Source organism: Bombus pascuorum, chromosome 4 (genome assembly GCF_905332965.1).
Source record: "Bombus pascuorum chromosome 4, iyBomPasc1.1, whole genome shotgun sequence".
Classification (NCBI taxonomy): domain Eukaryota; kingdom Metazoa; phylum Arthropoda; class Insecta; order Hymenoptera; family Apidae; genus Bombus; species Bombus pascuorum.
In genome coordinates this window covers 9,416,595-9,435,764 of record NC_083491.1, presented here as the reverse complement: position 1 = coordinate 9,435,764, position 19,170 = coordinate 9,416,595, and the positions used below count along the sequence as shown (strand labels likewise).

General features: G+C 33.7%; 2 long non-coding RNA genes across 2 annotated transcripts; both read right to left on the bottom strand.

The window, feature by feature from the left end:
• Positions 1 to 5,691: 5,691 nt before the first annotated feature.
• Positions 5,692 to 7,094, bottom strand: LOC132905797 (uncharacterized). Its single transcript, XR_009657865.1, has 2 exons — positions 6,097 to 7,094; positions 5,692 to 5,872 (listed from the first exon to the last, which is right to left on the bottom strand). It is a non-coding gene; the product is annotated as an uncharacterized LOC132905797 (long non-coding RNA).
• A 1,060-nt stretch (positions 7,095 to 8,154) lies between these two features.
• Positions 8,155 to 9,189, bottom strand: LOC132905854 (uncharacterized). Its single transcript, XR_009657873.1, has 2 exons — positions 9,051 to 9,189; positions 8,155 to 8,956 (listed from the first exon to the last, which is right to left on the bottom strand). It is a non-coding gene; the product is annotated as an uncharacterized LOC132905854 (long non-coding RNA).
• Between the last annotated feature and the right edge of the window lie 9,981 nt (positions 9,190 to 19,170).

Sequence of the window (19,170 nt, the reverse complement as noted above, 5' to 3'; positions counted from 1 at the left end):
CAAATGATAGAACTTTGTGGTCGACTATATAGTTTTTAATCGTTGATCATACATACTCTGTTATCAGACTGTAGAGAATATGTTGCAAAGTAATCTTCCCCAGACAAACAAATGTATGTTAAAAATAAACACAAAGTGATTCCAGCAAAGTGATAAAAAGCGGGACATATATATATCTACGCTTTTGTTCTCCGATATTTGATACAAGATGAGTATAAATAAATAAAGAATGCTAGTATATCACTGTTTGTAACTAAGTTAGTATATCAATCTTGTAGTTTTTCTTTTTCTCCCTTGTTTATTTTCAAGTCAGAAGCTTTTCATTACTATCTCTTAGCCTGTAGTTGTTTTTAATACACAGAATACTTTTTGAACTTTTACTGAAGCATAACAAAGATGAAGCGATACCTAACGTTATTATCGCTTAATATTCCATTTTCTGTACCGTTATTGTTGTCAGCATGTTTCAGTTTTTCTCTTGCTTTGTTCTTTACAACTATTAATTAGTTAGATAACTTTAAGATATCCTATTAAGAAATACCTCTCCACAAATGTGAAATGGGGTCAGCGCTTTATTGATGGGCTACTCTCACTGTGAATAATAATCTTGATCATAATTTTATCAAAAGATTTGACACTTTGCAATCAAATTTTACACAGGCAACAAAAATTCTATACTCATTATATAAATGATATTATTTTGTCAAATTATTCAATGAAACCTTATGTGTATATTAAAAAGATTTTAGTTAAAGTTTAAAGAAATTACAGTATTTATTTATTTTATGTTTCTATAAATTCAACTAAAAAACTAGGACCTAGGCTAACATATCTTTCGTTTACTGACTCTTATAAAAAATACTAAATTTTAGATATTTTATATATTTTTGTATATTACTTGCTATTACATTAAATTCTCCACAAATGCATAAAAATTTACTTATATTGCATATTTATAATATGGTATTTTTAATGTAATACAATTAATTTAATTCTTTATCATCAAGTTCTCATTTTATCTTCTAGATTTCTGTTTGCGTTACTCGTAACGACGATTACAAATCGAACGATCTTTACACCACGAAAATAGAAACTGGTTGCATAGGAGGAGGTCCCGTGCAACATCGTTGTTCCTTTGTATGGATGATTATCGTAGCAAGTAGCTCGTCTGGAGTTGCCTTACATCGCGACAATTATGCGTCTCATAAAAGTCCGGATTTCTGTTGCCTGGATAGCATGGCAAGAGCGAGGAAAGTCACGCGCGCAATTGAGCTGAAAATGGAGCAAAGGAGATGTCACTGATTGCAAGACAGAAATGGAGCACGAAGGAGAATAACGAGAATAAGAAAAGATCTCGTGGCCTGCTTTAAAGCGGATACAAATTTGCATTTTACCTGATGCACGAGCTAGTACACTGTATTTATATCAGTATTTCTTTAAACATATACTCAATATACGTATCCATAAATATTTAAATGGTTGATAGAAGAAAAATTCATATACATGATATACCTACAAAGATTCAATAAATAGTTAATAAGTTATCGTAGAAAGTAGAAACTGTGAGAATTATTCGTTTTACATCGTCTTTATTGACAATTTTATCTTTGTCATATAATGTATGTAAATGTATGTAAATGTTATGTAATATATTTAATGTAAAGAATGTTATACTTTGTGATTTTTTAACTCTGCTACGTAACTATTTTATACAGAAGTAAAATATGGTGAAATAAATTTACACGTCAACAAATAAATACAGGGTGCGCCGTTAGAATTCGGACAGAATTCAATTTGTAGTTCCCACCATATTAGAATTCAGATGTTTGTGCTGATTGACTCTGAAGTTAGTTAAATATGTCAATAAGTCTTCTATAACCTCAAAATGACAGAACTCGTTAAGCAAAACCCGGAATACGATAGAAGAGCGGCGATTATAGAAAGTCTTCGCGCCGGGAGAACGCCGGTCGAAATTATAAAATTCTTTAGCTACCCAAGATCGACGGTATACGACATTGCTAAGAGATACGCAGCCTCAGAGTGGTTCGAGAAGGGTTCTCCTTCTCCGGCGAGAAAAGTTCAGGTTAGGGAAAAATCAACAAGGACGCCAGAAATTATTCAAAGGGCCCAAGACATGATTTTGGAAGATCCGGGAACTTCTCTCCGAAAATTAGCCTCCGTCTTGGGGGTGAGTGAAACGATTGTCCGTCGAATAGCTCAAGAGGATCTTAGATATGCCTCCTACGTTCTCAAAGTCCGTCAGATGCTCTCCGAGGCCGCCAAGCTTAAAAGATTTGCCCGTTGTCATTTGATTCTGTGTTCGTTAAAACACGAAGCTGCTCCTAACAGTCCCGACCTAAACCCATTGGACTATTACGTGTGGGGCGTTATCGAGAGACAAACTAATAAATGCAGGCACCCCAACGTCAACTCCCTACGAGCTGCTATCGAGTCAGAATTCGCGACAATTAAACGCGACCAGTTGAAGTCAGCGTGCTCGCGCTTTAGAGCAAGAATAGAGCAGGTCATAGAGGCAGAGGGTGGTTACATAGAATAAAAGTTCTCAGCAAGGACCCTTTAAATGAGATATAACAACATTTTCATGTGTTTTTGTGTATTGACTTAAATAAACAACTTTCTGCACAAAACTTCTTTTGTCCGGATTCTAACGGCGCACCCTGTATATAACAATCTCGTAACAAGAAAAGAAAATAAATTATGAACATTTTATAATATGACAAAGAGAACTGTAACTTAAGTTTTCATGCTGTATGCCAGAGAATGTAATGGAAATCCAGTGTCTATGATTTAAGGAGAAATGGTTTCTCTGTGGTCAGACATATGTGTGTAGACAGTACACCGTATCTCCTTTAACTTTCAACGGTTGCGCTCTTCACCATAATTGCATGGATGACGATTATTGAAAATGTAAAACATGCACAAATTAATTATTGTGGAAATTATATCGGATAGTGCTTAATGTACCTTAGTCAACATTAGATAATCTTGTTCATTTAAAGAAATTAAGCGTGGCAGCAAAATTTAACGAACTATTGCTAAGAAATGTTCATGTTGTAACAAATTGTACTAAATTAATTACTTACATTATTCAAAGTTTTTATAGATTCTTACCAATTTAAGATATTTTCATCCATTCTCCAATTCTAACCATTCACGAGAATGGTAATTTTGTACGAACAAAATACGATACCATAAATAAATTCCATAAAGCCGGCTATATTCCAAAAAGTCTTTCGTTATCGAAGTTCGTACAAACCCATACCACAGAATCGGAACAGAATGCACGGTCCACAAATCCACGTTTATCGGTGTTTTCGGTCGACTCGAAAAAATCCACTTAAAGGTAGAGGGGACACATACATCGTAGCCATAACATATCCCGGGCTTCCCCATAAACACGCTCTTAATGAAACTTTAATTAAAAGAATCGAGCTACGCTATTGCATAAAAGTATGCGGACACGTGAGAAAATATATTTTAATTACAAAATTATATATAAATCGAAACGCAATAATTTTATTCATTACAATCAACGTAATACATATAACGATATTGTGACACGATTAAATTGGTTTTCTAAAATCAATACGCAATAAAATTGCAGTTTCTCTTATGGAACCATTTTGTTATTTGACAAACGCTTTATTTTTAGATTCTTTAACTTTTTAATTAAGAGATGGATTAAATCTTCTAATATTAATACAAATAATGATACTTAAACAGTAGATGTATGTAGTGCAAGGTGCACCGTAATATACAAAATGCACTTCAGAAATTGACTGTACATCCGAAAACAATGAAAAAAAGTTCAAATAATTATATATTTTATTTCTCCTTGTTTATAAAATATAACGAGTTTCGTGTTTTGTCGTCCATTACCTGATTACCTCCACAGAAGACGCTTAAAATGATCACCTTGCAATGCAAGATAAGCGTGTAGACGCGTTTTCATTGACCTGATTATTCTCTCAATGATTCCTGGCGTGTCTGTTTCTAATCTTGCTGATATGGTCACCAATATAGTAGTGTCCCGTTACGGTGCCAAGAACATTTCAAAATGCTTCGTATAAGACTCATAATAGGTTCATAAAAGGTTTCTATAAATGTCTGAATACTTTCATGAGCCACTGTATAAATGGTAGTGTTCATAAATAACAAAACACGTTGTCCGAAAAGAGTCCTCGGTAGCATTCAACCACAGTGCATTTCTCGGCTTCGAAAAGTAGCTTCGCGATATCGTAAATCACTAAGCTCCGTGTAAGTACGCGCACGACCAAGCATTCGCGTGCTTATTCGTTCAGTGGCCGAGTAGTAATATATTCAGAGAGATGTAACGTATCGATGTCGAATCTTCCTCTTCATCCCCATCCACGGACTTCCGTCTTTCTTCCTCCCATGGCGAAAAATAACTATGTCATTGGTGGCGATGCCAGGCAGAGAAAAAGAGAGGAGCCATTTGGGAAAAGCTGGGAAAGGGGAATGAAACTACGTGGCAGGGAATTCGTACTTTTGGGAAGCCGCAAGCAAAAGGACTAGTGGGAATAGTGGAAGAAGGAATAGAAATGGGAATTTAGTTCAATCGAAAGGATTCTTATTAATAGCGGCTTCCGAAGAGCAAGATCGCCACCGAAATCGAAAATTGCGGGAAAGTGGAACGCTGAGCACGCGTTTAATTCTAGGTTAAAATCGTGTAAAAAGAAATTTGTAAATTTTAATCCTTCCATTACTGTCGGGACACATGGAGCTGGCTAGAAGTCTTGAAATCTCTATTCAACCTACGACGGCTACGAAAGGTATTTGCACGTATCTTTCATTTCTAGCGATGCATTTCTCCATCAGGTTCTATGGACATTTCATTTCCAAATTTCTGTAGTGATGTGTAAATATTGGATGTGTAGTCATTGTAAATATCTTGTTATTACGAATAAATGTAAGAGCTCTTTGTTTTAGTTCATTCCTCAAAACTGGATATTTTTGTAAACATGAGAAATTTCCCAAAAATTTCACAAATTCTACTGCTAACCATTTGAAAGTACATGGAAACTAGTTTTAATTCTTTTATACGGTTACTTCTTTTCTTATTGAACACGCTAATTTCTTATTGTAAAACTGGAAAATTTGCAGCTGCAATTACATGTTTGGTTAAATTTTCCTGTTCTAAGAATAGATCATTATATCGGAATATTTTAATTCTAGGATTAATTACTTGGAACAAGAAGATATATTTCAAAATCAAAAACATTGATGTCCAAGAAGATTAATACACCCTCGACGATATAGAAAAAATACAAGATCAATACATGATACAAACGATGAACATGCTGCGTAAAATATTCAATCTGAAAAATTATTTCAGTTCGTTCAAATATATCCGCAAAATATCGCACGCGTTTTAATGAAAAGCATACTACCTGATAAGTTAGGCAATAATTATTTGCCGTGTGAACGTGAATTGAAGGGACCAAGCAAAATGAATCTTCATATCTATCATACTGTATAAACAACACGTGTGTAATGAATATCGCGTCTGTGACACATTCGTACGTAACATAATCGTGCTGTTACATTTTAGTAATTAATTATTAGTTAGTAGCTCGTTAAATTTAATCGTTCGTTATTATTCGTCGTTTCAACTTTCTTAAACATTTAATCGGACGAACGTTCCTGCTGTATGTGTTCGTACAACTTTCACTTATGAACTTCAATCAATTCCTATTGTAGTTTATTTTAGTTTTAACAGCAACTATAAAAATACTTGAGCGTATCGAGGATTTTCCGAGAAACTCCGCGACTGTCGTTATTCGAAACTCCATAAAAATTTTCCGTTCAATTTCCTGGACTGTTGAAAAATCTGGAAAATATGATAACAGTATTCAAAAATAGTGCAGCCAGCGGGCACCTGGTCGACATATACAGGGAAGGAAAAAAAGAAGTCCGTCGGGAATGCGAAGTAAATGCGGGGCCAGTTTGTTTTTTCTCATGGAGCGTGCCAATATGAAAAAAGAGATGGGTTAGACAAGGGGAGAAGAGAGGGGGAGGGACGGTTGAGTCGGGCCAGCGGCAGGAATACTTAACTGCATCCGTTGAATATTCCCAGACACGGGAGCCGGCAACCTGTACGTGGCCATGGCTGTGGTGCGCATAGCCAGTGGTATGGCACGATATAGAATGCACGTAATATATGTGCGAATGCACATATATCCACGGAAGCTCTTCGGAAAAGGGACAGCGCGCGGCTGTTTAAATTACTAAACTTTAAACTTTCACTCACGTATGCAAACTAATGCAAACTGGAGGCTTGTGGAAGGAACTGCAAACAGCTCACTCGGGAGTCCCTACTACCATCCACACTCCCAGAACGGGTCTCTCGACACTCTCTAGCCTCTAGAAGCCGCCTCACCCTCGTCTCTTCTCTCTCTGCCTATCCGCCACCCACTAACCACCCAGTCGTCTCCCTACTGCCTCCAAAGCCTCTCTCTAGTCATCGTACACCATCGTTCATAAGTATTAGAACATCTCCCCATTTCATGTAAGATGTTACAATTGGTTTAAATTACCCAGAAAACTATTCATTCTTTCAGTGCAAAATATTTTTAACATGTCCAGCGTGAATAGTCAGAATACATATGTAAGATTGATAAAACTACAAAATGCTTTGTATAACGCATTGAATATATATAAAAGTTTTTTATGGTAAGTGTTGGAATACTATCGTGAGCCACTGTTGGTTGTGTTTTAATAGAATTGGACTATTATACATTTTGTAAGATACAAATATGAATCGCCAATCTCTTGAACGTGGGTTTAAGAGCTCCCTATTCTTTGATGAGTTTCATTTCTGTTAAGAATCAATTATATCTATATTTGTTACACCTAACTAAAATTGTTTCGTTATTTATTACATTTAATTCCATGATTGTAGATCTAAATATCTTGTAATTTCTACATATTTATATCTCATATATTCTACACGTTTTCTGATTGTTTTTAAACTTTACCGATATACTTATGACAGTCATGTTTCATTACAGCCTTGATTGAACTTTCCAAACGTTTTATACAACGCATTCATATATGTACATAAAAATCTTCTACGCTGTCTAAAATAAGTAAGCATTGAAATTTCGTGAGCCACTATAATTCACTATAAACGTCCTGTAAGTCACCTAACAGTTATGAACGGGGATGTACATCGGTCTAGCGAACCAACGGAACGTCCGCTATCTATATATCGGGTGTCCTAATTTTCCTGTCGGCTAGCCGTTGCCTTCCTGCCAGCCCTTCCTTTCCCTTGGCTATACGAACGAGTCGCGAGCGTCGCGAGTGTTTTTCGCTTAACCAAATGAAGACCGAGTAAAGCACGTCATTAAGAACGCGAAGTGGTATTCATTTCTGCGCTTGGGCGAAGCTTTAAGGCAGCAGGTGAGACGTCGACGTATACGTATACCATCAGTTCGTTTCGAAGTCTTTGTCGTACGTAAACAATCTGCTTGACTTCCAGCTGACGGTCGTTACGAACGTCATTAGACGACGAGAAAGGTCAACGATTCTGGAGTCGTCGATTCACGTTACGTTGCCACCACGAGCGTTCGTGATATTCCTCCTGGTACAACCAGATAGGAGCCGTTCCGCGAACGCACCACTATATTCCGAGAGCTGCTGAATTTCGAGCACGCTGCAAGCAGAATACAGTGCGTTAACGAAGGTCGTTCGTAGCGTAGTTTTATTAAAGGCTTCTGGTATTTTCCCTTTTTTCTCTTTTATTGAACTATGTTGAAAATTCAGATCTGTATATTCTCTGCTGGCTAATTTCAACGAACTTCTTTTCTATAGTCGCTTTGTATACGCCCTTGTTTCGTGTCGTGAGGCATTAAAGGCAAAAGTAGACCGAAACACATAGTATATTTCTGCTGATTTTTTTTTTTTATTTTAATGTTAACTTGTAACTAAAAGGAAGTAGGTACTTTAAAGTAATATGGATATAAAAAAATAGGAAGGACCTGTTGGGTTAAATTCAAAGATGTTTTTTCAAAATAGGTAACAGGTTGACAAAATTTGATGGAAATTAAAAGTATATTTATTTAAACCGTTTTTAGTTCTTTACATTCAGGAGGTTCATAAGAAGAATCAATATACATTTTAAGACGGCTCTAGGACTTTATTTTCTCAAATATAGATTTGCATTTCTGAAATATAGTAATATTTTACATAGACCCAAAATAACATTGTAGTTGAAGCGATAATAATACAGAACCGTGTTCCACATAAGTAACATGTTATTGCTTACATTCATAAACACGTAATAAAGTCTTTTCATATAGATACTGATATCGACGTAGATACCTATTACTGTGTAGAAACAAGAAAATACAGACATCTCTGCTCGTAATAATAACATTAAACTTAATCATAACTAAGTAAATTTGAATATAACGAAATAAATAATATAATCTTTATATTTTAATTTTCCACCGTGCAATTCTGAACTTCGCATTAAAAATTGCAATCTCTTAAATCAAACACTCATTAACATATCCTCTGTTGGTCGATCCAACATTCAGAGATTCGAGGCAGTGCGCAGAATTACTCCAGGAAAACTCTCGAAATGATAGAACTTGAACGAAACACTTCGCCACTGTTCGTTGCTTAAACACAATCAACCGCGTGCCCGCAAAATTCCAGCCTAACGAACGCGTTGACATTCAACGAAATCGTGCGACGTTACCTCTCAAGCAACTTTGTCCACCATTAAGAAACCTCGGCTTTCTATTCGTCAGCAAAAGGCAATTTGCTCCGTCCCATTGTTTCCACTTCCACTAGACTTCTAATCATCTATCCAACGTGAATCGTGTCGCGTTTACTTTTCTAAATGCGGTTGGATCACCAATCAGAAAGTTACGTGTACGTCTTTTACTTCCACAGATATACCGTGTAGCTGGATTTAACCGTTAGTGAAGATTTATCGAGTTCAATTAAGATAAAACAATCTGTCTAGAGTTATAACCATCCAGTACTATCTCCTTACTTACAGTACGATCCACAAATTGAATTCTAATCCAACGTCAAGGATTCGTAGAAGCGATATAAGTGAATATTATCTGGTAATTCGTCGTTAATTAATAAACCATGGAGAAACATCTTCCGATCACTGTTAAATCACCTTTCCAACGTGAATCACGTTTAATTTTCTAAATCATAAGATTATGTATTTGTGTTTTACTCCCGCACGTCTGCTGTACAGCTGGATTTAACCATTAGTGAAGATTTATCGAGTTTGATTGCGATAAAATAATCTGACTAGGACCATAACCAACTGGTTGCTATCTTCTTGCTCGCAGTATAATCCACAAATTGAACTCTAATCCAACATTGAGGGAGTGTAGACACGACATAAGTGTACATTATCCCGTAACTCGTTGGTAATCAACAAACTGTGCAGAGACATCGTATGCAAAATAGGTGCACGCGTGTACACGTCGAGCGAGTCCGCGGGAGTAACGATAAGTCAGCGAAATTATCGAGATTGTCTTTCGAAGTTCCTGCGTTGGTGCTTTGCGGATAATTTACTGTGGGCCGTAAGTAATAATCGATGCCAAGCGAGTTATGCGGTCCGTACTAGACGCTAATAAGGACATACATACATATATGCGTACACATCTATGCATAATACACACCCTGGCATGCTCCGTAATAAATGCCAGTTGTAATTCATTCTCGAAAGCATAAACGTCCTTATCTGCTATTACTGCCGAGATTTATCCGGAGCTGCTTGAAAATTAAACGAAACCACGAGGTTCGTTTATCCACGAGCTTTACCATTCTCTCTCAATATCTACGTGATATCGAAGAGGAAAATGTGCTGCTGTTTTCTTAGTTGAAGGAATCAGTTCTATGGCTCTTTTCCTCCTTTTTTTAATGACATTCTCCAAGTGAAATGGCTTCTTTGGAAAATTTTTTCGTTTATACAGTTTATAGGAATCTTTAGTCGTAGAGAGGAAAACTGGAATAATCTATGAGCAAATTTTCCTCTACGCGACTCGCTTAAGGAAAAGTAGTCAATATTTCGTTTGAATATTATATTTCTGCATTTCCTTCTAGATAGGATTGATAATGAATTCTCATTTATTTATGTTCAGTTCTTTGTCAATCTTTATTAAACTTTGTCAAAAATAATGGTTGTATTAAATTTGTATTAAGAGTGACATAGGAAATAAACAATCAAAAGCAATGTGATATAGACCGATAGAAAGTAATATTTTTACAGAATCCTGATAATCAAATAACTGCCTATATAATATTTAATTATGGTAATTAATAAATTTGAGAGTATCTCACGTTTAATTGCACGTATAGTAATCTTGCAACGTGTCTGCATCTTGCAACGTCATAAAAGAGAGCGAGTAACTCGAATACGATGTTAAATGAAAATTTTTTTGGCAGACAGCACATAGTTTGTCAGATAAAAAGTACGAATACGGAAACCTGTATACCAAAAGCACGCGCACAACTTTTTTAAATTGAAAACAACAGCCGTTTCGTAACAGAACCCAATATCGACATCATAGGCACGCGCCATACAGACAGGAAGAGACCACGTATTTTTCTGAAACTATCCGTTGCTACCATAAAGTGACTTCTATTGCTGGTCTCGAAAAACGCAAGAAAAAGTTCCGTGAACTACTCGTATTAATAATTCTACATGTTACTTTGTATGAAACTGCTCCATTGATGCGATAGATTTTTGCACAAGTTTCATAGTTATCTGATATATTTAAATAACAAAATTTTATATATATATAGGAACACGTTTCGAGGTCATTTATAAACGAATATTTAAATATTGGATTATTCGGAAAGATCATAGTGTTTCTGTTGTGTATTCGCTGAAAATAGAAGATTACTTGACACGAACTTCTGTCAAGTAATAAAATGTTGAATTAGCGGAAATATTGTTTTTATAAGTTACATTCACAAAATAAAAGGAAAAATTCATTATTTTAAAAACGTGTCATTAAATATGATAACTTTAATTCTGCAAACAACGTGTCTTGTGTTTCATTCATCAAACACAATATTTCATCTATTAATGATAAGAAATGGCATAAAGGCATGCGAAAGCCATTTGGAAAAAAATCTTTTTTAAAAATGTAATTATCAAACTACGTAAAAAAATCGTTGAGAAGTTACAGAAAGAAGCGACGAACGTCACTTAATAAAAGGCCAGCTGTACAAAAATGTGTTACCTTTGAACTTTTTTCGAAAGTTCCTGAAAGGAACGATGCTTACACTATATTGGAATTTTAATTTGACAACAATCCACTAGTTTCAATTTTTCCTTTTCTTGTCACGAATTTCCAATTAAATTAATATAACAAAACGTAATATATATGAAATTACGTTCAAATAGAATTCGATTAACAAGATTCGAATTTGATACTGGCATTTCAGAATTAATCATTTACTTTAGATGTCAACTGTCATTCAAGAGCACCGAAAATACCGTAGAAATTAATTTCAGGCCAAGGTATGCGGTGTGATTCTCGTTTCGAATAGAAGCCGCGTACCTTGCGATTCCCGTGGCACGCCACGTGGATAGATTAATGGCATCAACATTAATAATAAGGCCGTAAACTATTCATATGCATTGCCGCCTCCGTTTCATTCCGTTTCGCCACCGTTTTAATTATGTTAATGAATCTTGCCGCCTTCGAAGCGCGCTGATGATAAGCGTGCAACACTGCAGCGCGCTGCCAGTGATACAGCACTTTTTAATTTTACATTAGGCAACCTGCAGAGAGAATATGCACCACCGTTCCAAAGATGCTGAGAAGAAACATCTATGTTTAAAATTTGAAGGCGAAACATTCATGTAAGACGTTACAGAGAAGTGTTAAAAATTTTATCCGCTCACTATTATCCCATATAGAGCATTAAGAAGGAGAATTTAAGACAAGTAAGGATTTATGGTAAATGCTAGGTGGAAAAGCATTTAGGTAACATTGATTGGAAAATCAATACTTTCGACGCTAAAAGTTTCTTGCAATTGCTAAGAACATGTAGGTGCTTTCAATAAAATTAACATTTATTTTCATTGGAGTCAAAACGTTATACGTATATAATTATATTATTTTTATCGTATAATTTTAATTAAAATTTTTCGTACATACAGTTTGGGTACACTTTAACGATTGGTGGTGACTACTTGAAAGATCATGTCAAGGCTTTATCGGAAGAAAGTTTCAAGTATATAATTCCAGATAAATGTTCTTTTACCAAGATCTACCAACTAGTTGATTCATATTACACGTCAACGATTTGTTCATACATTGACGTGGAAATGAATAATTTCGACATTATCAAGGGTATTATGGTTGGTACTTTCCATGAGCAAGGAATCGTGACTAGTTTCCGAGATTGACTAATTTCTAATAAATTCCTGGGAAATGTTTATTCATAGATACATAATTTAGGAGAAGTGTTGATTAATAATCAGAACATAATGCTGTGTACACACGATATGAATAATACATAAATTACCGATCGTAATTGATCCTTTGATAGTGTGATAAACTAACCAAGAAATTGGATGAACGATGTAAAAAGTAATTATACCTTTATTCTCAAGACTTTCTGTATTTCTGCGTGTCTAGCAAATTTTACTAATATCGTTATGTTAAATCCATTAATAGTACACATAGCGTTGATTGCATTTGATGATGTGAAATATATAACACTATACTTTACGGTATGTCCGAGTAGTTCTACGTTGTTAAAAAATTTTGATTAACCATAATTGCAAATATTATTTGCGATGAAACACATTATAAGATCATTAAAGATAAAATGTGACTCGATGAAATTTCAACAATCGTGTTTCACGTAATTTCACGATTCGAAATTTTCACAACCTCCTCACCTCGACTGAGCATAATTTTACTTTTCACTTTTACTAGCACGATGGAACAACTATTCAGAATTTTAAAGTATACACTATGCATCTTCGGTCAGATGCTCTCTAAATCTCGGTTTTTGCTAAGGATAAGGTAAGTGAAAAATACCAGGCTAAACGGGCCAGCCTGTTTTCAAAGGGTGAAGGGACGAGCACACTGTGCAGCTTTAAAGTACCGTCCAAAATCTCGTTGGATAACACCTTCATAAATCACTAACCTAAGGTAAATCAAGTGATCCTGATAGATCAGCATCTTAAGCGCGAACTGGGTTAATCGATGCGAACGAATTGCGGGATGTACGCGTCACGTTTTTCTCAGTGAATCAACTAGCTGTGAGTCATTTCTTGCAATTATCACACTAATCACTCTAAACTTGTGGAACTGACGTCTCTTAATTTGGCATTAATTGAAGGTATAAATTTAGTAGCTACGAACAATTTTATAAAAACAAATTTTTCTAACTGGGAAACATATTTATGTATTAATTATAAAAGCTGTCGATATTACTTAAATATGTAGTAATTTATTGTTTATCTAGTGAGAAAAAAACAGAGATAACGTGTAAGCGATCATTATTGCAAGTTGTGTAATTTGTGATTCAAGTGTTCAAAGTGTTAGTTGAAGAAAACGATGCTAGGTTAAATGGATGTGATATGATTACTGTAATTACATCAGCCTTGTTTTTAGATCGACATTTAGTAGACTTGTTTTTTAAAGTATATATGCAAGGAAATTCTAAGAATGACTTGAAAGTTTCCTATATGAATATTTACTATAGTATATGTATACTATATGTACTATATGTATAGTGTAGTTCCTCTGTTACGTCCATAGTATTTATGATATAATATGCATATTTTTTTATCTAAGGAAAAATATATTCCTTAGAATCTTTATGTCCACTCACGTACTAGATTTCAGGGTGAAGAAAATCGACACTAGAAAATTGGACAATATTTCTTACTTTTACTACTTTCGTAAGAATCTACTTTCTCATAACTTCAGCAATCTTGATAAATCGGAGTTTACAAATCTGCTTATAAATCACTATTTTAATTACTTTCTCTCTCATTCCCTTTTATACCCTTACAATGTTGGAATAAATTCATTAAAACTTCATCTCCTTTTTTCTCATTTAAAACCACCCAAAACATGTATAATCAATAATTATATGAATTTCAATATGAGATCTCATTATTTTTAAGAAACGCTCGACCGTCTTCTCATTTAACTAGGAACACCAAAGATTTAATAAATCTAAACTGTATCTATAATACTTATCTTATACCATTGGATTGTGTATAATCGAAATAAATCGTACTAATTGCATTTTCCTATTTACACGAACTGAAAATCATATTTATTATAATGTCATAAATATTAGAAAACTCGTTAAATTTATTGCACAGCTTCGGTAAATTTTACTTCACTTAATATTTTACATTATAATGCACATGTAACGCGGTCGAAATAACTACGCTACGTGTGTGTATCCATTTATGAGGAATTTAAAAATGTAAGAGTGTACAGAATAAATATAATGCGCAAAAGCGTACGACATGTCCAAAGTAAAATGAAGATTATAATATTTAACGGACAAAACAAATCACTATGTAGAATTCATTTCCTTATTTATGTTCACAATATGAATTTGCATCAAAATTTACAGTCCAGAGATAACACAATAATTTATTAATTAATAATATTAGTAAATTTACACATTGTAGATTATAGACTTCCCTTTCATAATCAAATGACTGATGATATATGAAATTTAATTATTTTTACTGTCAGAATTTGTTACTGCTATAAAAGAGATCTCCTTAATATTAATAACTTGTATCTCGTATTAATAACTGCGTAAGTGGGTCCAGAAAATAAACGTATTATATTTATTAAATAAATGATTAAATATCAGAGAAGATATTAAATATCAGAAGCTACCCTAAATACTTATGGATGTTTAGTACGTGTTTTATTTGTCTGTATTATTTTACCATCCGTTCAATACTTTCCACATATTTCTCGTGACATTTCCAGCGACTCTTCCTTTTTCCTGGCGTGAACGAGTTGCCGATTATTTCCTCGTGAGAGGGTGAAGTCACGTAATGTAACCGGTGAACCGAACTATTATCAATTTGAACTTAAACGGAACGAAGTGCAACGACGGAGAATGCTCACGCCTGCCAATGAAAGTGGTTGAATTAAATGGCAGTGGGTGGATGGCACGAATTAAGATCGGTTACGGTGGAATATTTTCGGGGAGGGTCTCCTTTTCCTACCGAATGAATTATTCATGACCTCAATGGCTGATTAATTGCGCCCTTAAGCTCAAGGATTATTAAGATAAATGATGTCCATAAAAAACACTTCTGGTATTAACGAATTCGGTAAAATATCTTCTTACCGGGGAGTGACGGTTTCATTTTATTCTAAGGGGCTGGGTATTATTTACACGATAGTCACATCGTTCACGAAAAATGGAAACTTCAAATATGTAAATCATAATGGAAAATAATATACGATATGTATCCATCGAGTGATTCGACTCTTAACGAGATCAAATTTAATCAAATTGATTGAAATACCTCTGATAAGAATTCGGCGAGAGGGGTCAGTGTAGGATTAAATTGATAATCACGATTGATTGTCTTTATTAACGTAATTTCCGTCTATGGTGAAATGATCGCAACGAAATATCGATTTTGCTGAGTATCTAGAATATGTTGAACTCAACATTAAAATCTAATAAAAATTTTATGAATATCTTCGAATGACATTGCATATCGTTGTTATTTTCCATTGAAGTATACTTAGCTTATTGCCACATAACGCATAAAACTATGAATATCTTGCGTCAACAATATCCTACGTATTCGTTGATATGTAGGTATGTAAATTGTATATCAGATATTTAATGAATGATGACGTTGCTGAGCTACAGTATCTGTAGCTATTTTTAGATTATAAAAACAATAAAAAATAATGTGTATTTTTCAATTTACAAACAGATGAAGTTATAATTTAACAATTTGGAGAATAAACTTCATCAACCGTAGTTTGTTCGATTTTTATCACTCCTGATTCAAACATTTAATCCCAACACTGCGCTTTTTCCTTTTAGAACACAATCATATTCATTTTAGTGTATGACTGATTAAACATTAAATAGTTTTACTCTTGCTAGATCCATCACATTTTCAAGACATATTGTCTATCGATACAACTTTTAATAAACTGTGCTCCGTGGCATTCAGTTAGCAATTTTTGCAGGTAGTGTAATCAAATCGCAATTAAAAACGCGCTTACAGCGAGAACTGCAACGCCAGAATTCGCGACGATTAAATGCTTACGAGCAGTATCTCACGGTGATTAACTTTTGATCCGCATCGAGTGTTGATTACAGCGCAGCAAGCATTGCTACAAAACGTTCATAAACGGAATACAGCTCAATTATCGACAGCTTACTACGAATTTCTACATAGGATCGATATTTGTTTTTATGCTCTACTTACATCATACGTTCATAGTAAATATTGATTTTTAAATGCAATCTTATTGAATCCAAAATAAGAAAAATGTGAAAACCCGTCATGGTGTGAATTGAGTAATCTTTTACTCGTGGAATATCGTATGTGCAGAAAGACTTAAGCAAATATGCTTGCTTAAGTAAATATGTATGTACGTATATTTCAACGAGATTTTCCTTTTAGTGCTTGTTTGGAAACTTATTTTTTTAAATTCAATGCATGCAAGAATAAGTAATAATGTTCCATCACGTTTTCTTAAAAGGGCACGTCAAACGTTGACTTGTAACAAAATATTAACCTATATAACGACCATTAACACCATAGAATATATGAACAAATAAGTATCATAGAATGCACTGATTTATATAATATAATCTTTTCTTAGATTTAATTATCTGCATCTTTTTCATCAACTCCTATCTTCGTCAGCTTTGTCGATTTTTATTTTACATTTATTATAATAGACCAAAAAATTTGCAATACTACGTATTCATAGAAATTTAAAGAGAATATTTTTTAGTGCAATATGTATCAAAGTAAAGGAAATTGTTTTTCATATCTGTAGTATTAATTTCTAATTAATGACAGAATTACAAAATGTTTCAAGCTTTGAGAATATTTAAATGGTCGAAAGCTACATATAGATACTGTTATTTCGGAATAATCCGATTGCTTTTCCTCTTAACTACAGGTGGCACAGAACAGGCCGGCTAAAATGAAATGATTTGATGCATGTCAAACACGATAAAAAAGGCATTATTTCAGATCCGTTTAATTTTCTGAACTGCAATTCAAACTGGTCTTCAACGTAACCAGTTTCTATTTAACTTTTGTAGCCATTTGACCACGAAAACCTATAAACGACAGAGTAATTTTCCATTTGCTACGGACAGCCAATTGATGAATTCCAGATTTTTCTTTGTGGTCCACTCTTTTACCTTGTATGCTATTCAGAAACCCAATGCATTGAATCGTCTGTAAAAAAAAGTACAGCGAGACCGAGACATATTTAAAGAGATGAATCATTCTTTTCTCTCGGACAGTATTTTCTCGCGCGAATATTTTTCCTTATTATAATCCATACATCCGTAAGTATGATAAATATGATTTGGTGCATTTATTTATGTGAATTTAAAATCATTCATAGAATGCAAATTATTTGATTGTGACGTAATTGTTAAATGGAAGATCAATTCTTACTATTAAAGTATAGCTTTTCTTTTTCATTCCTTTTCCGTTAGAAATATGCTTACAATTAGCTTAACTAATAATATTTCTTTCAACTTCTAAATCTTCTTGGTAAAACATATAAAGAAGATAATATTGTAGTTACGTCACTATATTTTGGAATATGTGTATTCTATTTATACATTTCAGCAAATTAAAATTTTTTACGATTGCATAATCAACTGTGATCTAGGCACATCGAATCGAAACTGATTAAATTAACATATATATCTATGACTGGAGAAGTTTTACATATATTTATTTATTTTTTTTAATGTCAATAAGTAGTATTAATGAAAGTAAGAAAATTCCGCTTGCTATCTATGTAAGTACTATTTACGTTTGTGACTGCGGAAATACTTTACATAATTACATAATTCAAGCGAACGAATGCATTAAACTTGTTTGAATAAATCTATGAATCATCTTTCCAAGGTGTGTGTTTCTTCTGCGAATTTTTGCGACCATCGAGTACATAGTTTCTCGATTTATGTCACAGTATAACATTACATACCATTTGAACATTGCAGGATAACGAACTATAATTCTCATCTTACTCGTAAAATTTACATAATACATAGAAAGATTTTCTTCTTTATTCAAAGATTAACATTACAAGAGATATAAATTTAAATTTCTTCTGAAGCATGACGTAGAACCTAACAATGTTTGTCATTTATTTGCCACAACATTCGTTGTATATAAAAAAAAAAACAGTCAATTAGTTATTAAATTAAAAATGTACATTAAACATGTATTTAATTACTGTCATTAATAATATCTTTTAAAATATCAATTTATTCCAATATATTGCAAGCTTCGATTTTTCTAATTCTATATTTAGTGTAATAAAAAGTATTAAATGTACGTTTAACTATCAAACATTATATGATTGCAACTGTACTTAGAATTGTTATATTCACCTAAATTGTACGTTGCGTTTTAATTCAGTGAATCAATTACAATATTACGGTGTTATTATGGTTGTGACCGCGATACCAATAGCAATTTTGTAGAAAAAATAGGAAATATTCTTGCAGTATGAGATGCAATTCTTGGAAATCCCCAACACGACTGCCATGCAACTATTATTGACGTCAAAACTTCATATTTAATACGTCAGCCGAGAAGTCATTCAAGAGGAATGATACAATCATATAACAATTTGGTGTAGTACTAATCGTACATTATATATCGAATTTATATTGAATAACTAACAAAATGTTGTTCTACTGGAAACTTTAAACTTGACCTTTAGAAATTAATAATAGTAAATTTTTTTGCATTTTAATAAGCGTGTAAATATACATGACGTAAAATAAATAACATACGGATCAAACCAGTTGTCGAGTGATTCATAGTTTTAAAAATAAAAGAGAACCGGATGAAGATACAAACAACGTCTGGAATTTCCGCAAATATTTTACTTTAGTTATCATCAT